At 40.8% G+C, this 24,645-nt stretch overlaps 1 protein-coding gene across 1 annotated transcript in view; it reads right to left on the bottom strand.

Moving 5' to 3' along the window:
* The window catches only part of LOC149259351 (uncharacterized), a 254,630-nt gene that overhangs the window by 145,904 nt on the left and 84,081 nt on the right, over positions 1 to 24,645 (bottom strand). The gene's annotated exons all lie outside the window — the stretch shown is intronic.

Raw genomic sequence — 24,645 nt, 5'->3', positions numbered from 1 at the left:
CTCTTTGTGTGTTTCGTGACATGGACTAACCACCTCTCGTGGATCCTTATCTCTGCGATGCGATCGCTAACTAACACCTACAGGTTTTGGCCTAATGACAATCATGATTCTGAACATCTTTCCCCCTATCTCATTGCTTCGATCTCACCAGCTCTCTCTCCGGCAACTAACTGCCGCTACTCAGGAAATCGAACTACTCATGTTATTTCTCCAAGCCCCATCGACTTCTTCTTATAATCCTCTATTGAGACTTCAACGGCCAATATTAGATCTTAATCAATAGCTAAGATTAACTTGAAATCGATCTGTGTGAGTTTCTAGAACATTCACACCTTGACTTAATTAATTCTGATCAATTAGTCATACTCCCTAACTTTAGACTCGGGAAATATTTAAAAACTGACTAATAATCTAATTAAGTCATTTCTAAGAGGAATTTCCATAAACAATTTTTGGGTTTTGGAGATCTCATGCATTCTAGCCTCTCCACAACATTTCAAGGCTAGAACACATCCGACGCTACAATAACTAACATAGCCTCAGAAGTGATTGTATTCTATCCACAAAATAGGCCTCCAATCTACCTCAAACCAGACGAGATTTACCCTAGACATCCCTAGAGCGGAGTCAAAAAAATGCTCATAGAATTCAATTTTTTCTTGTATCAAGTGGTCAAAACAATGGCTAATTTTTCCTGCCTCAAGAGGCTAAAACAAATGCCAGGAAAGGGAAAGACTAACCCTTGAGGAAGTCTAAAGATAGACCTCAGATTACCCTTCAAATCCACATCATAAACATGTTTGTCTTATTACCAAAAAGCCCTACGAATACAGCCTTAATCATAAGCTCGGATAAGCCCTACTACAGGAAGAAGGTTATTGTCCAACACAAAAAACAAGACTCCCACAGAAGACTCAACAAATCAAAGAAAACCTCGACCTGAACCATAGACCAACAAATCACCAACAAGAGATATAATCTTTGATGCCCAAAAAACTTTTTGAGCATGGCTTATTCCTAAGATAGATGTTTTGCTAGGTTGCCACACAATGTACCAGGGGTCCTAAGAGGGGTACCTAAGTGACAACTACTAGACCCAATGACAACAATGGGATAAAGACCCACTGTGACCTCAGTCAATGTCTCTTGCTCTTTATGGACTTTCACCAATGGGAGGAGTCACGGTATGAAGGAAATCACTTGAATGATAAGGTCAATGACAAGGTATGATGTGATTTCCAAGACCTTTTCAAAGGAGAGGCTCAGATAATGGCTCGATGCTTTAATAAGAAGCTAATAGCTCTCCAAGAAAGACCTAAAGAAAGAGAATCAAGACCTATAGATTTATATTTTATAAGAGTTTTAGATACACCTAGAATGGAGATCTCCAAGATGAACTAGGACCACTCAACAAGCTTTTTAAAACAAGCAACTGCTTCTACAATAAGTGTTGCTTGACTTGAGAGACCTAGAATGGGTCCACACGAGACCTAGGTTTTTAGGATTGATCATGAAAGGGAAAACTCCTAGGAGGATACTCCATCAAGGTAGGACCAAGAAAGGGTTGCAAAAAATCAAGCTTATGAAATTTTAATTTATTGCAGCAACTGGAAATTATTCTTCTAATTGAAATTTTAATTATGCAATTTATTTGCTACGGCAAACAACGAATAAAATCACAACTGCAATTTTCACCAAAAAAATACAGCGATAAATAAAATACTGAAAATTGAGAAATTTTAGCACACACGCAAGAATTTTCACACAGTAATTTTTGGACAATTTTCCCTGGAAAAACCCAATGTCGGAAAACCGGTGCAGCAGATGAGGGTTTTATTATTATTCTTCAGCAACAATTTTGAGTACAATAATTTAAATGCCCAACTGGCAATCTAACTTGAGGAAAATACTGGCAAAATTATTGTGAGAATTTTCTCTCACCCCACAGCTAATTTTTGCCTCCGAAATTACCTCCCTAGCCTCTATGTTGAGCCTCTTGTGTCACCCTTGTTAATTTTTGCTACTAGGGTCAAATTCCACATTGGACAGCTCAGACGACCGAGATGATGCTTGCATTAAATTCTCTCTTTGAGAGGACCAAAATCGACCTAAAGATCACCCAGTTTGGTCAACTGGAAGTTGAGTTTTGAATTATTTTATTCATACATGTATTATGGAATGGATCGGCCCTAACCGCATGAATAATTACTTAAGTCGACCTCAACCCCAAGTGGACCCTCAAGAAAGCCTATAAATAGAAGCAACCTCAAGCTCATTTCATCACCATGATCAAGCCATCTTCTATTCTTCTCTTTTGTCTTGGTTCGCACAGGTTCGATGGAAGGAGTTCACGCAAGGGTCCGAAATCACAGGCGTGAGGCTCGCAATAGTTTAGGGCTTTCTGGTTTTTGGACGCTGGCACAGAACTGGGCATTTGTCGTTGTCACATAGTGGTCAAGACAACATCCAAAGACCCCTAAACATTGGCACAGAAGCTTATGGGAGCGTCCAGGATTTCAAAGGCAAATTTGAAAGTATCGGTCAACGAATGCTCACACATAGTGGTCCTGAGAGTGTCCAAGTTGTCCCGAATGCACGCACAGTCTTCCTGAGAGCGCCCGCGCAATCACAGACGCCCTCACACAGTGTCCGAGAGAGCGTCGAGGGAGTTTTGGATGCACACAATCAGTTTTGATGAGAGCGTCCAAGGTTCAGATCTAGGGTTTGACATTTTGGCTTTCCCCCTTGTGGGGTTTTTCTGTGGTCTTAGACCAATCTGTTGTCTCTTATGGTTATGTTGTTGTCTTCTTTGTCACTGTATATATTGTGTCCTCTTCAGTGACGTTTATGATTGGTTATACTACTAATAATTGGATGTATTGTTAATGAAGAAGTAATTTGGTCTAAAGTAACTGATACAACATAAAAAAATCAAAAAATTTAACATGGTATCGGAGCTGAGGTGAAGAACAAGCCCAAAAGAAGACAAGCATTGAAGCCCTCATTTTCAAAAAGCAGATTGCCTAGTCAAGGTCAAGATGTCATCCTTTACCTTCAAGGAGCATGAAAATTTGGGTGATGCATCAAACTTTGTTGCATGGAAAGTCAGATTGGAGATCATAGCTAACAACAATGATGTGCTAGAATACATTCAAGGAAGGATGCCCGAGCCTCCAGAAAATGCTTCCGCTTCCCTCAAGAACAGGTACAAGAAAGGTGAGTCCAAAGAAAAGCAAATTATAGTTGATGGTTTACAAGATCATTTACTTGCATATGTTGGGAATTTAAGAAAGTCTAAAGATATGTATGACAAGATAGTCGGCATGTATGAAATCAACAACTTGAATGAGATCATCATCTTGAAAGATCAACTCAAGGAAACCAAGATGAACAAAGGAGAAGTTGTTCAATCCTACATTATGAGGATCTCTCACCTTAGAGATCAATTGCAGAGAGTTGGAGAAAATGTGCCTGACAGGGAGCTAGTAGTTGTGACTCTTAGAGGTCTCCCTCCTATTTGGGAAACCTTCATTACTACAATCAGCAACAACAATGTCCTTCCGTCATTTGATGAAATTGTTGGGAAGCTTACTCAAGAAGAATCAAGGATGATAGCAAGAGGAAGGATTCAAAAGCATGAAGAGGGAGAGCCCGCTACATATATCACTCATGACAAAAGGAAGAAGGCAAAAGGAGGTCCATCAAGGAAGCCTCCTTCTCAAAATGCAAAAGGAAGGAATGACAGATCGTTATCTCATATTGAATGCTTCAATTGCCACAAGAAAGGTCATTATGCTCGAGACTGTCCCAAGAAGAGAAAGAGGCCACGTTACAACACTAGAAGCTACAACAATAACAAAAGAAGAAAAGACAATCAAAGGAATAATCGTGATAGAAGATATGAAAGAAGAAGAAGAGACCCCTCAAGTGATCGTGAAGAAGATCACCCTCCACAAAACAAGTCAAGGGCTCCCAGTTATGAACGTAATGTTGTAAATAAATTTGAATACATTATTATTTCTGCCCTTACTAGTTCTTCTCCACCAGATTCGTGGGATAGTTGGTTGGTTGATAGTGGGGCCACTCATCATTTCTCTGGATACAAGGAAGTCCTCTCTAATCTGGTAGAGAGGGAGACTAAGTTGAAGATCATTCTTGGAGACAACTCCACTCATCCCGTGAAAGGCTTTGGGTCCGTCAAATTTTAGCTAAATTCTGGGGAATTAGTTCTGCTACATGATGTTATGTATGTACCAGGATTAATGAAGAATCTGGTATCTATATCCGCATTGGAAGATAAAGGGATGAGGGTTGCCTTCATCAAAGGAAAAGTTTTGACTTGGCTTGTTGATTCACCTATGAGAGATGCATTCACATTAGGATCGAGATTTGAAGGACTCTATAGAGTCACTAGAAGGCCTCTTCTAGCATTGGTTCATAATACCAATCATCTAAGCAAGTTATGGCACCGCAGGCTAGCTCATTTACACTATGATGCTCTTCCGAAATTGAAGAAATTGGTCTCAGGTATTCCCGATGTTCAAGCTCATCATGATGGAGTTTGTCCAGGTTGTGCAAGTGGAAAGAAAACAAGGGGACCATTTCCCTCTAGTAAGAACAAGACAAATGACATCCTCCATCTCATTCATTCTGATATATGTGGTCCGATGCCTGTACATTATGTTGGTGGTCATCTCTACTACATCACCTTTATTGACGACTTCTCAAGAAAGACATGGATATACTACCTTAAGCACAAGGATGAAGCCTTTGAAATGTTCAAGGAATTCAAAGCCTTGATTGAAAATCAAACAGGAAAGAGAATCAAAGTCTTCAGGTCCAACAATGGAGGGGAATACATGTCAAACGAATTCATAGCATTTTGCAAGAAAGAAGGGATCAAGAAGGAAACAATTGTACCATATACTCATGAACATAATGGTCTAGCTGAAAGGAAGAACAGGGTCTATATTAGAAGTTGTCTGTGTTATGCTCCATGATCAAAAGGTGTCAAAGTTCCTTTGGGCAGAAGCTACATCTACTGTTGGATATGTTCAAAACAGGGTGCCTCATCAAGCATTAAAAACAAGACCCCCGAAGAAATATTTATTGGTGTCAAGCCTAATACTAGTCATCTTCGTGTATTGGGATGCCCCATATATTTTCATGTGCCGAAAGATAAAAGGAACTAATTGGAAGCTACAAGAAGAAAATGTACGTTTGTGGGTTATTGCGAAAATTTTAAAGCAATAATGAATTTATATTCCTGGTCAAATGAAGGTCGAAATTAGCAGGGACGTAACATTCGATGAAGATGCAGCTCTTGGAAAGCAAGAGATCTTCCTCTGCCTCCTCCTCCCAAGGAAGAGAATGATGACTGGAATATTCTAGATGGTCCTTTCGTACCCAAGTTCGATGTTGAGGATGATCCCACGGAGCCTATGGATCCGTTAAATCATCCTACTAGGACGAGACCACTTTGGCTCCGCGATACTTTAGAAAATGCTGAAAGAAATGTTCCCATTCGTAGATCATTCAGAGAAAGGAAGCAACCATGCAAATATCAGAGATATGTTGTAGCCATGAGCATTATGATTCAAGTCGAACTGTCCTCATTCGAAGAAGCTGTAAAAGAACAAGTTTGGAAGGATGTTATGGCCGAGGAATATGAATCGATTGTGAAAAATGATGTATGGGATGTTGTACCTAGACCGAATGGGAAGTCTGTTGTGACTTCAAAGTGGCTATTCAAGATCAAACATGGAATTGATGGCAGCATTGAGAAATATAAAGCAAGGTTCATAGCTCGAGGATTCTCTCAGAAAGAGGGAGAAGATTATGATGACATATTTTCTCTCATGGCTCAATATACAACCATCCGTTCTATAGTTTCCCTTGCTGCGAGTCAAGGATGGACTCTTCATCAGATGGACGTAAAGACCGCATTTCTTCATGGCATGTTACAAGAAGAAGTATATGTTGAACAACCACAGGGATTTGAAGTGGAAGATCGAAGAACACATGTTTGCAGGTTAAAAAAGGCATTGTATGGTTTGAAGCAAGCTCCCCAAGCTTGGTATGCACGCATTGATAGTTACTTAGTGAAGTTGGGATTCACAAGAAGCAATGTCGATTCCAACCTATACTTCAAGGTAGTCCAAGGTATGCCATTGATTTTGGTCTTATATGTTGACGATCTATTCTTGACAGGTCATGAGCCTTTGTTGATCGAGTGTAAGAGGAAGCTAGCCTCTGAGTTTGAGATGAAGGATCTTGGCCTTGAGATGTGGCAAAGGCCTGGTGAGATTTTCCTTTCACAAGGAAAATATGTTGTAAAGCAGTTGGAAAGATTTGGAATGACTAAATGCAAATCTATGGTTACATTGATGGAAATGAACTTCCAGAAACTGTGGAGAAGCTGCAGGACCCGATTCGGTAAATCCATTCGGGTATAGACAACTAATTGTGGCTCTGATGTTCCTTGTAATCACATGTCCAGATATATGTTATGCAGTAAACACATTGAGTCAATTCATGACCAAGCCTCTCCATGCACATTGGATAGTTGCCAAACACATATTGATATATTTGCATGGGTCGATCACACTTGGACTGAGATATTCTGCCAGAGATGTTCAACTTCATGGATACACTGATGTTGACTGGGCCAGAAATGTTATCGATGAAAAGAGTACATTTGGATGTTGTTTTAGCCTTGGATCTACCATGATATCCTGGATGAGCAGGAAACAAAACTCTGTAGAGCACCGCGGAAGCAGAATACATTGCCGCTAGCATGGCTAGCTGTGAAGCAATTTGGTTGAGGAAGCTATTTGGAGAGATCTACAGTGATATACTGCAACAACAAGAGTGGGATCCGTTTGGCAGAGAATCTCATGTTCCATGACAAGTCCAAGCACATTGAGATTTGATATCACTTTATTCGAGACATGGTGCAGAGAGGAGTTGTTAGGCTCCATCACATATCGACAGATGAACAGATTGCAGATATTCTCACCAAGGCATTACCGAAAGGAAAGTTCTTGGTCTTCAGAGAGCAACTTGGACTGATGGATGTGGCCCCTCCGGATAAGGGGTAGCGCTGATGGAGGACACTGAGCAAACTCTTATGTTTGAGCTCTCAAGGTGAGGAATTGGGATAGAGGGCCCCTGGGGTTGAGGGATCTCAGGACAATAGGGTACTCCCTATTTGTTACCCATAGGGTTGAAGATATTGCTCCCCTATCTTCATAGGGTCGAAGAATGTTGCTCCCTTGTCTGGTCTTTGCAGAGTATACCCCAGTTGGCATCATACCCACAAGCAGGGCTTGTTGGGAATACCGCTCCTCGTTTGGCCAACGAGTTGAGAGTGTACTTGGGGTGTACAACCCAAGTCAATTATGATGCAAGTGTTCTACCACATGACTATTGAGAGTCATTGATGGGAAGATCGATAGGCAATAGGATTGGGTTGAGATGTTGCTCCCCTTTTGAGATTCCAGGTTAGGATGAGCTCCCCGATGAGATTCCAGGGTCGAAGATGTGCTCCCCTGTATGATGAGTTATCATATTGCTCGGTATGGGTGGAAACTATTTCTCCCCAATTCTTCTTCTTTTAGATCCGAGAAATTTTCAACAGATAGAGTTGAGCAGAGACAGTCAACTGATGGAGGACACTGAACAAACTCTTCTATTTGAGCTCTCAAGGTGAGGAATTGGGATAGAGGACTCCTGGGGTTGAGGGATCTCTGGACAATAGGGTACTCCCCTATCTGTTACCCATAGGGTTGAAGATGTTGCTCCCCTATCTTCATAGGGTTGGAGAATGTTGCTCCCTTGTCTGGTCTTTGCAGAGTATACCCTAGTTGGCATCATACCCACAAGCAGGGCTTGTTGAGAATACCGCTCCTCGTTTGGCCAACGAGTTGAGAGTGTACTTGGGGTGTACAACCCAAGTTGATTATGATGCAAGTGTTCTACCACATGACTATTGAGAGTCATTGATGGGAAGATCAGTAGGCAATAGGATTGGGTTGAGATGGTGCTCCCCTTTTGAGATTCTAGGTTGAGGATGAGCTCCCCGATGAGATTCCAAGGTCGAAGATGTGCTCCCCTGTATGATGAGTTATCCTATTGATCGGTATGGGTGGAAACTATTGCTTCCCGATTCTTCTTCCTTTAGATCCGAGAAATTTTCAGTAGATAGAGTTGAGCAGAGATAGTCAACTGATGAAGGACACTAAGCAAACTCTTATGTTTGAGCTCTCAAGGTGAGGAATTGGGATAGAGGGCTCCTGGGGTTGAGGGATCTCAGGACAATAGGGTACTCCCCTATCTGTTACCCATAGGGTTGAAAATGTTGCTCCCCTATCTTCATAGGGTCGGAGAATGTTGCTCCATTGTCTGGTCTTTGCAGAGTATACCCCAGTAAGCATCATACCCACAAGCAAGGCTTGTTGGGAATACCACTCCTTGTTTAGCCAACGAGTTGAGAGTGTACTTGAGGTGTACAACCCAAGTCGATTATGATGCAAGTGTTCTACCACATGACTATTGAGAGTCATTGATGGGAAGATCGATAGGAAATAGGATTGGGTTGAGATGGTGCTCCCCTTTTGAGATTCCGGGTTGAGGATGAGCTCCCCGATGAGATTCCAAGGTCGAAGATGTGCTCCCCTGTATGATGAGTTATCCTATTGATCGGTATGAGTGGAAACTATTCCTCCCTAATTCTTCTTCTTGATCCGAGAAATTTTTAGCAGAGACAGTCAAAGTACTACAACAAAACGACAGGATGATGTGAAGATCAACTGACAAATATTGATAGCTGGAATTCTTCCTAGTTGAGAGGGAGTGTTAATTTTTGCAACTAGGATTAAATTCCACATTAGACAACTCAGATGATCGAGATGATGCTTGCATTAAGTTCCTCTTTTCAAGAGGACCAAAATCAACCTAAAGATCACCCAATTTGGTCAAGCGGAAGTCGATTTTTGAATTATTTTATTCATACATGTATTATGGAATGGGTTGGCCCTAACCACATGAGTAACTTCTTAGGTTGGCCTCAACCCCAAGTGGACCCTCAGGAAAGCCTATAAATAGAAGCGACCTCAAGCTCATTTCATGACAATGATCAAGCCATCTTTTATTCTTCTCTTTTGTCTTGGTTCGCACAGGTTTGACGAAAGGAGTTTGCGCAAGGGTCTGAAATCACAGGCGTGAGAGGCTCGCACTGATCTAGGGCTTTCTAGTTCCTAGACACTGGTACAAAACTGGGCATTTTAGTCCCTGGACGCTGGCACAAAGTGGTGGTCAAGACAGCGTCCAAAGACCCCTAGACGTTGGCACAAAACCTTACGAGAGCGTCCAGGGTTTCAAAGGCAGATCTGAAGGTATGGGCCCTCGGAGACTCTCACAGAGTGGTCCTGAGAGGGTACAAGCCATCTTGAACGCACACACAGTAACTCTAAGGGAGCGTCCAAGAGTTTTTGGTGTGTTTTACCCCGAACGTACACACAATCTTCTTGAGAGCATCCAAGCAATCACAGATGCCATCACACAGTGTCCGAGAGAGTGTCCAAGGAGTTTTGAATACACAGTCAGTTTTGATGAGAGCGTCCAGGGTTCAGATCTAGGGTTTGACATTTTGGCTTTAGTTGGCTTCAGTGATTTGGTGTATCTAGGTTTCTCTCTGCTGTCATATAGATCTGTAGATCTGATTTGTAAATATCCGCTACAAACATATGTATTGGGCTCATTGTACTCTCTGCTAGAAACTTTTTTATGATGATCTATTAAAGAAGAAGATTTGAAAGGGTTCCCCCTTGTGGAGTTATTACCTAGTCTTGAACCAATTTTCTTTCTCTTATGGTTGTGTTGTTGTCTTCTTTGTCACTACATATATTGTTCTTTCCCCAGTTATGTTTATGATTGATTATACTGCTAATAATTGGATGCATTGTTAATGAAGAAGTAAAATGGGCTAAAATAACTGATACAGCATAGAACAATCAGAGCTTACGCTGACCCTATGAGAATTTCAGCCTTCCATTGCTTCTTCCGGGAACTGGAAACCTTCCTTTCGGAATGTTGCTACCCTCCTCTTCCACCTGCTACTCACCCTTTGGCTCTATCTTCTTTGTTGAGGTACTGCTACTGAGAAAATCGAACTGCTGGGCAACTGAGTATCTGCACTGGTGTGTTCTCCATCACCACATTGATCTCCTCTTATAATCCATTGTTGGAGCACCAATGGCCAAGATTAAAACTTAATCAATGGCTAGGATCCTCTCTGGATCGATCTATGTGAGTTTCTAGATTATTCTCACCTTATCTCAATTAATATTGATTAATTAACCATATTCCCCAAGTTTAGACTTAGGAAATATTAAAAAAGCGGTTAATAATCTAATTGAGACACTTCTAGGTGAAATTTCCAGAAACAATTTCTAGGTTTTGGAGAACTCATTTTAGACTCTCCAACAAATTTCATGGCTAGAACACATTTGGTGCTACAAAAACTAACACTCCCTCTTAGCGAGGAATGTGTTCTACTGTTGCAAATCCTGCCACAACACCTTGTCTCTATATCATCTCTTGTCACGCTATTGATGGCTGGTTGTTGCTGCCCACCAAACACTGCACAACTCTAATATGCGCTGCATTTGTGTCGCTGCTAACCCTATTGTACTTCTGCCAACACTACATCCCTCTCACCTATTGTTGCTGCAACTGAGAATCATCCAAGGTAATCTGCCACTTCTACTTAAACGGGTTCTCCACCATACCCATTTGTTCTCTGAAATAGACAAACTTAGCTCTTCCTAGAGCTTTCATGAGTATATCTGCAACCTGCACTTCAATGGGAACATATTGTAGCTGGACTACTCCATGTTGTACACAATCCCTGATGAAATGACATCGAATATCTATGTGTTTCGACCTGTCATGAAACATTGGATTCTTAGAGAGCTTTATGCAACTCTGATTATCATAGTAGACATTGGTCGCCTCCATCCTCTACCTGAACAAGCTCACTAGCAGCTTCTGAAGCCATATAGCTTCGCACATAGTTGTGCTTGCTGCCATATACTCTACTTCTGCAAAGCTCTATGCTACTGACTCTTGCTTCCCACTACACCAAGAAACCATCCTTGATCCAACACTGAAGCAGTACCCAAAGGTACTTTTCCTGTCCACTGAACTGCCTACCTAATCTGCATCTGTGAATCCACATAATCTGACATCATCTCCTCTGGTATATCTCAACCCATACTAGACTGTGCCACGCACATACCTTAGAATGTCTCTCGTTGTTGCCCAATGTACCCTCTTCGACTCTACCATGAACTGACTAAGGGTATTGACTTTGAAGCAAATATTTGGCCCAGTATTGACTAGATACATGAAAGATCCAATAAGTTGCCTATACAAGGTGGGGTCGACATCCTTGTCATCTGATGCATCTATCTTCTTCCAATTGGTGATCATGGGCATAGACATAGGTCTGTAATCTTGCATTCTGAACCTCCTCAGAATATCTGTAGTGTATCTTCCTTGCCCAAGGAAGATATCCCCATACTTTTGCAACACTTTCAATCCTAGGAAATAGTGCATCAACCCCAAGTCCTTCATGTCGAACTCTGTTGTCAGGGTTCTCTTGCAGTCCTCTATGAGCCTTGCTGATCCTGTCAAAAAGAGATCATCCACACAAAACTAGGATGAGTGGCTAACCCTCCACCATCAAATAGTAAAGGATGGGATTTGTGTCACTCTTGATGAATCCCATCTATTGCAAGTTGTTGTCAATCCTACCATACCATGCCCTGGGAGCCTACTTGAGTCCATATAGATCTTTCTTCAATCTGCACATGAGTGCAACTCTCATGGGTCCCGAAGCCCCCTGGTTGTTCTATGTACACTTCTTCATCTATCACTCCATTCAAGAAGATTGTCTTGACGTCCATCTGGTGAATCTGCCATCCCAACTAAGATACCAGGGATATAACTGATCGGATAGAAGTGTATCTGGAAACTAGGGCGAAGGTCTCCTCGTAATCTATCCCTTCTTTCTGTGTATACACCTTTGTCATGAACCTAGCCTTGTATTTTTCCACACTGCCATTTGCAACATATTGGATTTTGAAGATCCATCTAGAACCTACAATTGATATGTCTTCTAGCCTTGGCACTACCTCCCAAACATCATTTGTCATGATAGAACTATACTCTTCTACCATGGCGTCTACCCATACTTGATGTTGTGCGGCCTCCTAAAAGCTGGAAGGTTCTGCAACCTGAACCACCAATGCCTGGTACCTGTCAGGTTGTCTGCATTGTCACTGTTGTTTCTAGATTATTCTCACCTTATCTCAATTAATATTGATTAGTTAACCATATTCCCTAAGTTTAGACTTAGGAAATATTAAAAAAAAGGTTAATAATCTAATTGAGACACTTCTAGGTGAAATTTTCAAAAATGATTTTGGGTTTTGGAGACCTCACGTATTATAGCCTCTCCACCAAATTTCGTGTCTTGAACACATCTAGTGCCACAAAAACTAACAAAGCTTTGATGAAAGACAACCCTCAAGGAAGCCTCTCACTATGACGTCAAGGATAGTGCTTCAAACTCTGAGCTAGGGCTTAATTTTTCTCATAAATGAACCATTGAAATTGCGTGAAATATTAGGATCACTGGGAGAGACAATAGAGTAGGAGTTGTTCCAAATGGATTTATAAAATCAGCTCTCTTTGGGATTTTGCATGATGCCCTAGCAAGGTTGTCCAAGTAAGAGGCTGAAAAAAAAAATTAGGAGGGAGAAAGATGATGAGAAGAAGGGTGACCACCACCGGACTTGACTAGTGCCTAGACCATTGGGAGTATGGAGTCATGGTTGCTTATACTAGGCTAAATTGACCTTCAAGGAGGCTAAAAGGGGAAGCCCTAACTACCCATTTCAACAATTCCTTCATTATCATTAACTAATGGAATTTCATGGATAGTATACAATAATTTTTCCACTAGGAACATTTATTTCATACCATCAATGAGTAACACACACAAAACTTCCCAAGATCACAATTTCGCACCATATCAAATAAAATTAGGGCATAAATCTTCACTATGAGAAAGAATTCCATGCATTAGACATTTACATAAAGATAATAAAAAAAAAAGGAACTTACTAGACAATATGAAGTATATCCATTCATCAATAACACATTTAGAAGCTCCAAAAAGATAGCAATATATCCATACATCAAAGTGCATCCCAAAAACATCAAAATTCTCTCCAAAAAGTGCAAGCCGAAATCCTCTAAAGAGGCTAGCAAAAATATCAAGTGTGATGGGTAGAAAATCCTCGAAACCTTGTAACTACTAATGAGAGAAACCTAATCACAAAAGACACAAGTTTTCTCTAACAAAAATTTGTAGAAAGAAAACAATGAATAGAAACACAATCACACATAGAACATAAAATATATCTGGGGAACCCAACTGGGAAAAACCCCTCTTGCTTGTATTAAATCAACTGAGCAATCTGATCTATTACAAAGAATCTGCTTCAAGCCTGAAGCCCCTGCAATATTGATCAACTCTCTCTTAAGGCTTGCCCAAAACTTGGGTAAATCAGCCCTGCTAGGAGCCTCATATTTCCTAATGCAATTCCCAAGAGAAATTGCTCTGATTGCTTCTCAACCCTCTACACAAAACCCTGTTTACAATGAATAAACACATTTGTCCCTTCATTCAATCTCAATAGGAAATTCGAATTGCATGACCTACTAGGACTAAATTTAGTAGCTGCAACTAGTTAACTAAGAGTCAGTTGAGTTAACAAAAGTCAAATTGTTGGACATTGTATAAACCAGCATTCCTCGTGTGTTTTGTGCCATGTGCTTAACCGCCTCTCGTGGATCCGTTAACAGTGACCATCTTTGACTAAGGCAAAAGTCAAAGAAGCCATTCCTTGCTACAATTTCAACACTCCCTCTTAGCAAGGAGTGCCATTGGAAAATTGATTTGTAACCAGTACAACCTGTTACTTTGAACTCCAATCTGTCTTACCTTTTTCCAACTCGGGTGTTTGACATACACTTTCTTCCCCACGAAGTGAAGATCAGACCCCTTATCTTGTAACTGGTATACTAAAATCAGATTCATACCCAATCCTGGCACATGCAATCCATCTGAAGCATTGGTGCTTGCTCCTGCCTCCCCTGAAAATCTATGGTACGTCTCCCTACTGGAGTACATTTCGTTATGTTTCCCACAGTAAACTGGAAATCCAACTGCTCCTCTTTGTAGCTAGAGAAACATTCTCTAACCCCTGTCATGTGAGTTGATGCTCCACTGTCTATATACCAAACTCCCTATGAATTTGATCCTGCTAAACAAGCAAATTCGTCTTCCAATCTGGAAGACAAATCTGAAGTCTCATGAATGTTACTTTTGTCCATGGATGTAATACTTGAACAAATTTAGTGTGTATTCCTCTTTTCCTCCTGACGCATATTCTGCTCTACAGCCTGCAACAAAAACTCTCTGCGTCCAACCAGGATTATGCTCAGCGAAAATCTGAGTTGCAATTGCTCCCTCTAACTGTTGGAATCACTAATCTGGGCAATTTGATTTTCCTGCCTCCTTTCAACTGAAAAATCGAACTGCTTCCCTAGCAACTCAAACTGTCTGTTCTGGGCTCTGTGTAGTTTCTCTAGGAATTTCGATCTGCTACTCCCTCTGAACAATGAAATTCCTTTCTTTGCTTCTAAGCTTCCCGGCTGATCAATTAAGCTCTAATACCATGTGAAATTTTATCTATTGCAGCTACTGGAAATTATTCTTCTAACTCAAAAATTAATTATGTAGTTTATTTGCTACGGCAAATAACGAATAAAATCACAACTGCAATTTTCACCATAAAAATACTACGGAAAATAAAATACTGGAAACTGAGAAATTCTAGCACACACAATAAATTTGACACAGTTATTTTTGGACAATTGTCCCTAGAAAAACCCAACTTGGGAAAACCGGTGCAGCAGATGAGGGTTTTATTATTAATGTTCAGCAGCAATTCTGAGTACAATAATTTAGATGCCTAACTAGAAATCTAATATGAATAAAATATGGGCAAAACATATTGTGAGAATTTTCTCTCACCCCACGGTTATTTTTTGCCTTCGAAAAAGCTTCCCCGGCCTCTGCGTTGAGTTGCCTACGTCGCCCTCTCCGCAGAGCCTACGCTGGCCCTCTGAAAATTTCAGCCTTCCTTCCTTCGACTCCTCCGGGAACTAAAAAACTTCCTCCCAGAATGTTACTGCTCTCCTCTTCCACTTGCTACTCACCTTATGGCTCTATCTTCTCTATTGAGTTGCTGCTACTGAGAAAATCGAACTGCCTAAGCAACTGAGTATCTGCACTGGATAAACTTCATCACCACATCGACTTTCTTTTATAATCCATTGTTGTAGCACCAACGGCCAAGATTAAAACTTAATCAATGGCTAGGATCATTTCTGGGTCGATCCATGTAAGTTTCTAGATGATTCACACCTTATCGCAATTAATATTGATTAATTAATCATACTCCCTAAGTTTAGACTTAGGAAATATTTAAAAATTGGTTAATAATTTAATTGAGACACTTCTAGGCGGAATTTCTAGAAACGATTTCTGGGTTTTGGAAATCTCATGTCTTCTAGCCTCTCCACAAAATTTCATCGCTAGAAGACATCCGATGCTACAAAAACTAACACTTGTGAAGATTAAGATCTCATGCAATTTTCATTTCAAAGCTTGGGAGTTGGCATTCCACTTTAAATTTTTCCATTAGAGTTGTCGGTACATATTTTTTTGAGCATTATTTCAACACTTTTTTGAAAACACCTCATTAACATTCAATCTTTTTACTTAGGCATTCTAGCATTAGTCTTGCATCTCTAAAAGTTACCTCCAAGCATAGGCTTGGTTGTATAGACATCTTAGGACAAAAATTTCCCTGATTTTTCTTCCATTTGATACAGAGTAAGGTTCCAACACGTAACCTCACAGTTCTCTTAATGGCTTTGTCCCCTTGTAGGAACGAAGGCATGTGGATTTGTAAGGATTATGGGAAGGGTATCATTAACGATGGACATGTGCCTCCTTAGCCATCTTCCTTGCAAGTCACACCCCAATATTTACTCTTTGGTAGGAATTTGAAAGGGGAATTTCTCACCTTAGATTAGGCATTTAAAACTAACCAAGATAATTGCATTCCACATAGTATAGTTTTTATATTATCCTATCAGGTTGTTTCATGAGCACTATCATTTCACTCGCAATATTGTTGTATATCTCTTGTACTTGTCATTCTAAGATCTATTTGCTCATGGCCATTTAATGTCATTGTCTATTTCTATTTCAGTATTTCCTTTACAAGTGCAAGTTCTATTCACTTTTGCAAGTTATATTTCTTGTTGCTCATATTTCATATCTAACATTGGTTTTGCAGGATTACTTGTCATTATAACTTGATTTTCCATTTCCATTGTGCAAGTACTTGTTATTTACATTTGAGCAATTATTTGTAAAGCACTGGTCTACACTCTTTATCAATGAATGTCATATGGATCATTATTGAATATATATCTTTCATATTACTCATACATTTACATACTTGCTTATATCTTGAACCAAGATACCTTTGAGAAGTAGTTCCTTTAAATTTAGTCTCCTAGAGCTTGTTGCTCCAACAAGTCTCATTTCACTAACCATCCTTAGGGACCACCCCGTTTAACTTATTTAGGAAAGAGTTGGGATTAGGTAACAGCTCCTTCTCTAAGCTTTGCCACCAAGGCCAAACCTTGTGGGGTTAAGGATTTTCCCCACATTAACCTAGGCGTGTATGCGAGGCGGCAACAAAAGAAAAGCAATCAATGGCAATGACAAAAGCAGATTGTGAATTCTTATTCTGAGTAATTTAAATTCCATGACAAAGAAAAATCAGAAGGTCTAACTCAGGATGGATTGTTCTCAAAGAGATTCAAGAATTGCAGCGATTTGGGAATTCGACAATTCAATGAATCTGAAAACTCAAAAATTTAAAGAGTTGCACTAATTCAAGAATTTGAGAATTTGGGAGTACGAAAATTTGGGAATCTCACAAGGCCACTTGATTGAGGGCCTACATTATCTGGTAGTGCGAGCACATGATTTTAGAAGTCTGGAGTGAAGTAACTTTAATACAATTTTTTACTTTATGTTTTTTCGTCACTTTTAGTTTTTATCATAGCATTAATAGGGGTTTTAGAGTTTTGGAGTATAATGTTCCAACGGTGTGTACGATCCAATAACAAGCTAAAGTAAAAGTCACATTAATATATGTGACTTATAAAAAGATAGAGATAAGTTATGTGACCAATAAAATGATACAATAAGTTAATGATGTAGTTAGGTTGTACAGCTAACACAACTATCTAGCTAATGCAATAAAAGGGGATCAACCCCATTGTATCATGTATCAAAATAGCAATAAAAGCATATATTTTACGTGAGTCCACTTCTATCATGTCTGTAATATTTTTTGTGTTCCTAAAAGTTAAACAATACTATAGGTACATGGATAAAAATCTGCAAAAGATAAACAGTAACGTAGTCAATAGATTAATAGGATTATCCACCAACTAAATGCTCAAAAATTCCTACAATGATTTGGATAAATGATGTTCATTTTAGGTATGTTCTATGCTTAGAGCAATTTATTTCAATTTTCGCAGTTAGCTCAATATCTTTTCCAGATTAGCAATCACATCAGCACAATAGTAAATTGCAGATATAACATAAACATAAATCACAGAAGACAAGCCAAGACAAGAGGACACAAGATGTGGCGCTAGCAAGGGACAAACCCTAATGTGGGGAACCCTTGATCAATTCTTCTTATATGTTCTTCAATAGTTCAGCAGAGAGAGAGAGAGAGATAGTACATTTACAACAGAAGTCAACGCTTTGACTTATCTAAGTAGGAGCATAGATCATCTCTAAGTAGATGATACATGAGGTAGTTGAACTCAGTTGAAGACATGTTGCTTCAACTGATTCTCCCAGGTGACTCCATCACCATGTTGCACCTATCATTGTGTTCCTCCTCATCATCATGTTGCACCTTATTGTGTTGCACCATGTTGCACCCATCATCACTATGCTACATCTCATCATGCTTCACCAATCATGATTGTACCCATCACTGTACTGCATCATGTACCATTGTTGTCCCATGTGCCATTGCTGCACCATGTTGCCACACTGCTGTCCCATGTGGCATGTTGTTGCCATACTGTTGTCCCATGTGCTTGCAGCATCATGCTTGCCACCATGTGTTTGTTGCACCTTGCTTACCATACTATTGTCCCAATGTGCTTGCAGCACCATGCTTGCCACCATGTGCTTGCTGCACCTTGTTGTTGTTGTTGTCCCATTGTGCCATTGCTGCACCATGTCATAGTTGTTGTCCCAATGTGCTTTGCCATTGTTGCTACCCCATTGTAACCTACAGCAACCCAACAATCATGTCGAAAACATACCTTGAACAACCTCAATGAACTGCGGCCTAGTCAAGGTAGATAGCTGCCTCCACATGATGTTGTTCTGGGCATATGGCAACCCCAAGCACTTCCACGCTAGCCTGTTTTGGAGTGGCTAGGCCTGCAGCCTACCACTGACCCCCGCTACCACCTTCAGCCCATTCAAAACACCTTGTGTTGCCCCATAAACTGCTCATAGGGCTTGCGGCTTACCCACAGCAACCTACACAACCCGTCACCATGAGTTAGCTAAGAACTCCTCCACGCAGGCTGCAATAGCCTTTCCTTGTCTCAGCAAACTCGATCCTCCAAAAGATCAAGAAACAGGCCTCTATAACCACAATGTTCAGCCCTCCTTTGTTGGGGCTAAGACAAAGTTCCCTTGCCTCCAACTTAGGGATATGACTGCGTCTTCTTGGATTAGGGCAGACTGCAGCTAGACATCCTTTAGGATTGTGGCTTGGTCATCCTCTTTAGGACTGCTGCTAGGGCATCCTCCTTAGGACAGAAGCTAGGGCATCCTCCTTAGGACTGCGTTTTCCTTGCTAGGGCATCATCTCTAGTGCAGCTCCCTCCTGTGTCTAGGGCTTCATCATCGAGATTTCTCTTGCCACTAAAACCCAAAAAAAGTGGAGAGAAAATCAAGAGTGAAGTGCATGAGAAATGACTCTCAAGTCATCTCTTTTTATACTAATACATTGAGCACATGTGGAGGTTATTTGGTTGCTAGGCAAACCTTGACGAATTGTTCCATAACACAAATAAATTCATATCTTTATGAATACTTATCGGAATCGGATGATCTTTAGATCAATCCTACACCTCTCGATGAGAGGAGTCCAAGAAAAATATCAGCTACCATAAATAAGATGGCCCACATGGAGTTTGGCCCTAGTTTCCAATTTTAACACTCCCTCTCAACTAGGGAGAACTCCATCCGCTGATCCATTTGCCAGACTGTATTATCTCTGCCATCAGTGCCCTGCACTGCTCTGCTCTGTTGAACCATGAAGAAGAAGAATTGATCGAGAATGTCTCATACCATTCTCTACTGACTCGAAGTTAGTCCCATATGAAGAGAGTGTGTCATACCACTCTTATTAATCCCAGATCGGTTCCAAAGAAAAGTGAGTTATATCACTCTTACTGACCCGAAGTTAGTTTCGTTGATCCCAGATCAATATCACAAGAGAGTGTCTCAAACCACTCATACTGATCCCATATCAGTTCCAAGAGAGAGTGAGCTATATCACTCTTACTGACCCCAAGTCAGTTCCAATTGATCCCAAATCAATGGAGGTCATCCTAGCATAAGGAGTACGGTCGATACAACGATGCTTCCATCGATAGTACTACAATGGTCCCTAACCCTATTTCCCTACTCATTGGCCAAATGAGAGGTACTTCCCATGAGTCCCAGACTGCATGGGAAGGATGCCTCGACAGGAGAACCATTCATCATGTCCATAAGTCGCCACGAGGTATCACAAGGGAAGGTTGAACCACAGCACACCATTAGGGGAGGGTGAGTCACCCTATGGTCGCTTGTTGCTCCAAGAAGTACCCCAAGCCCCCTAGAGCTCCCAGAGCTCAATGCATGCATCATACAAGACCCTCATAAGAGGGTCTCTCAACGACTCCAAGTCGTTCTGGAAAGTCACAAATTTGACCTTTCCTCAGGGCTTCGACAGAATGTCTACGACTTGCACATCAATCCCAATGCGATGGAGCCTTCTTGCTCATTGATGTACCATATCCCAAATAAAGTGGTACCTAATGTCTATATGCTTGGAGCGATCATAACACACGGGATTCCTCAACAATCGAATCCCCCTCTGGTTGTCACAGAAGATCACAGTGGTATCCATCATGTGTCAAACAACTCACTGAAGAGCTTCCGCAATTAGGCAGCTTTACACAAGGCCATACTCGTAGCTATGTATTCGGTCTCAGCGGTGCTTATAGCAACCGACTTCTGCTTCTTCCTCATCTAGGATATCGAAGTAGAACCCAAAGAGAACCAACACCGAGAAGCGCTCTTGCGATCCTCCACACTGCCTGCCCAGTCAGCATTCGAAATAATCATGCAGCTTCACATTTCCGACAATGTATCTCAATCTATGAGAGATTATGCCCTGAAGATATCTCAGAAGATTCTTGGCAGCAATCCAGTGAGGCTCGACCAAATATGACCCCAACATGCTAGCTGCAAAACATATATCCGGACAGAAGTTCACCAAGAACATCAATGCAAATGAGTTTATGAAACGCAAAGGCATTTCCAAATCTGGTCCAGCATCACTACCACATAACTTCTGAAAGTTAAGCTCCATCGAGGTAGTCACGGGCTTGCAGTTCACCATTCCAAATCCGGAATCCAACTCCCTCTCACTTTTGCAAATGAGAGGGTTTGCACCTGTTAGAAAGAGGTCTTCCTCAGAAGGTGCCAGTATGAGAGGTCTATCATCCACAACCTTCAAGCAATGGTTTTGGATCAGTTTCACTCCTAGTGAATCTCAGCGTCATCAAATAGCTATCAATCCTCTCATATCAAGCCCGGGGTGTTTTGCTTCAAGCCATAGAGGGCTTTCTTCCACCTGAATACATGAGATTCCCGATCATGAATCTCAAACCCCGCGGGTTGTTCCCAACCTGTGGACTTGCTATATGAGGGGAATGGTCCCCTTGTAAGATTTTCCTTCGGTACTACTCGGACATGTACCTTCATGCTCTTCTTGAATTCAGGAATCCCTGTCACCATCTAACTCATATCGGGTTGGGCCCCATAATATGCAAACCTCCAGTGCTATAAATGAGATGTTTCAACTGACATGGTCCCCAATGGACTTCTTGCAACTTGATACAAATTTCCAACCCTGAACCCATGAGTAAAACATCTTTGAAAATTTTATTTTCAAACACATACCTTTCCATCGATGAATGCCACCCTGAAACCTTTGATTTCCATTGCCGAAATGGACACCAGGTTCTTCTTGCGATCAGGTACATAAAAGAGATTCTTGTAAATGAATTGAGTTACCCTCATTCAATTGAGGGGTAACATTCCCTACACCCTTTCCGGGATAGGTGGCATTGACTCCAAGTATAATTCCACGATTGTTTCCATCTCTACCAATTTAGAGAGAGCACCCTTCTATCTGATGAAGTGCCTTGAAGCACTACAATCAATAAGCCAGATTCCCAAAGAGTCTAGAGGAGAGGGCCAATATAAGATAATGTTGCTTTATCTTGTCAGAAATAACATTTGATTCTTCATACCTGGAGTTCCTTTCTTTCTTTGAAGAGTCGGTCGTTTCCTTGATGACCTGCATTACCTGTCATTCCTCTGATCATTGAAGATGTCCCTGGAATGATTGTTATCATCATCAAGTGATGTGTCCCTACCATTCGGACACTCCTTCGCATAATGGTTGAACTTATTACAAACAAGGCATCTGCCTTTCCTTCCACCCTTAGATCTGGACTTCCCATTGAAGTGATCTTTAGGTAGGCCATCAGAAGCTTCTGTTGCGCCATTCTGATAATATTCTCTGCTTCAACTTCACTCTTAATGAATTTGAAGAGGGATGAGGAATCCTTGATCCTTTTGTCCTTTCCCAATTGTCTTCGGTGATTGCTCTTTCACTCTTGCTTGGGTTATGTCTTCACCTCAGCTCTGATACAATGTTGCATTAATCGTTATCGGGATAATATCAGCGCGAGGAAAAAATCGGAAAAAATCGTAATTATCGGGAAATAATCGTTTGGTACAAAAATATTCATTTTTTTCATTTTTTTTCAATTTTTTTAATATCTAAACCATCTACAACATAAAATAAATACATTGACACATAAATATGATAAAAGAACTAATATATAAGATGTTTAATATCATTTCTAGTGCTAAAATCACACATAACATTGAATCATGTCCTGAATAGTAAGTCTTGACTCCTGAGTCCCAACTCAGCCTCAAAATATCAACAAAAAATATGATAATGTATCTCATCATGTCATAATGTCATATACAATAAAATGAAGAAAATAACTAAAGTCTAATCCTATTGATTTCCTCTGCCCCTCTTGCGAGAAAATGCCACAGCTTTCCCTTTCCCTCTAGATGTAGATGTTGGTGCCCGTGCTGGTGGAAATCGCAGTGGAGTCTGATGTGCTCTAGAAGCTAAAGAACTAGAAGCAGGAGCTATAGGAGGTAGACCACGTCCTCTACTGGTGGCAGTGGTAGCCCGGGCAGGTGGTGTCACCTCCTCCTCCTCCTCCTCCTCCTCCTCCACTACATCCTGCACTAACCAATCATCAGCAGACTCCATGCAGCAGTGGTGTCAATCCCATCCAATGAGATGGCATCCACATCAAGTGTCCTCTCAAGTTGCCTCACCCACAATCGAAGATTGTAGTAGACGTAGACCATGTCATTAAGTCGTTGGGACTCCAACCTGTACAAAAATCATGAAATAATAATTAATAATTATAAAAAAATATTGTTTAATGAATTCAAAAATTTATTTGGAAATTTGCAATATTTTAAATGTTTAAGTGTTAACCTGTTGCGCTTCTTGTTGTGTATTTTTTCAAATACACTCCAGTTGCGCTCACATCCTGAGGAGCTACATGTTTGGTTGAGGATGCGAATGGCAAGCTTTTGCAGAAGGGTACCCTGCCACCATACATTTTCCACCATGCATCTACAACAAAATTACAAATAAAATTTTAAATAAACATAAGAAAAAAATGGAATTTGAAGAGACAATGAAATCTGAAACAGAGTTACAAACTAAAAAATACCTGGCATTTTAATCGTCCTATCAGTGACAGCCATCTCAAAGCCAAATGTGCCACCTGCCATCCTATATGTCTCAATTTGTTTAGAGATCTCTATACGTTGTTCTGGAGATCACACCATCTTCTAGACACAGGATAAGAATCCATCCATGATCTCAGCATCAAAATCAAACCCACGTGTAAGAAAATGCAGGGTTCAGGAAAAGCCCAACAGCATGAATGGGACGATGGAGTGTGTTGTTCCATCGCTCATCAATCACTCCCCATAGGAGGAGTTGTCTCTAAAACCCATCATCTCCCTTACCATCATAGTAGGCTGAATGGCTTCTTTGGCTCTATCCATGGCCTCATACAAATAGCCCATTGTGGGCTTCTCACCATCAACCAACCAAAGAACCTTTACCAAAGGTTCAGTAATGGTGCACACCCCCTGCACTCCCGCCCAGAAGTCTTCCTGGTATGAAACTAGTTTGCATACGGCCTCTCCCTCTGGTTTGCGGCTCATTGGCAAAGCACGCCACTCCTCTGAAAGAAACATTCTCTTCACATCCCACATAGAATTCAAGAGGGATTGAAGAGATATGAAACCGGTGGCAAACCGTGTAATGGCGGGGTGCACCAACTCTTTGTTGTTGGTGAATCTTCTCATCAAGCTAAAGCACAAATGTATGGTTATATATAAATTTTGTAATGCTTTTGGATGAATCAACAATATCTTTGACAAAGGGAATTCTCCCTATGTCCTCCAACATCAAATCAATACAGTGTGCAGCACAAGGTGTCCAAAATAAAGTAGGATGCCTGTCCATAAGCATCCTACCAGCAGCAACATAATTTGCAGCATTGTCCGTTATGACTTGGACAACATTTTCTGCACCCACCTCCAAAATAAACACATCTAGCAAATCACATAAAGTTCTTGCATCTTTGATTTGTGCAGATGCATCAACAAATTTGATAAACATAGTCCCCTTGGGACAACTAACCAAAAAGTTTATAAGGGTTCTCCCCTTTTGGTCAGTCCAACCATCTGACATAACAATGCATCTTGTTTGTGCCCATGATGCCCTAAAATCCTCCAATCTTTGGGTGCAGTCACGCTTTTCATTTTGAAGAATCCGGCCTTTGAAATCATGATAAGAAGGGATTTTGTACCCTGGGCCAACACTTGCAATAGCATCAACAGCAGGTTGGAAAAATGGATTATTCTTTACAATGCTGAAAGGAATATCACTCCAGAGGAGAAATTTTGCCAGCAACTTGTCAGCTTGT

Source organism: Pinus tabuliformis, chromosome 6 (genome assembly GCF_031772625.1).
Source record: "Pinus tabuliformis cultivar Carrire ecotype Pingquan chromosome 6, CPIR1, whole genome shotgun sequence".
Lineage (NCBI taxonomy): Eukaryota > Viridiplantae > Streptophyta > Pinopsida > Pinales > Pinaceae > Pinus > Pinus tabuliformis.
Note: the sequence above shows the minus strand (reverse complement) of the source record. Positions and strands in the feature narration are given on the sequence as shown.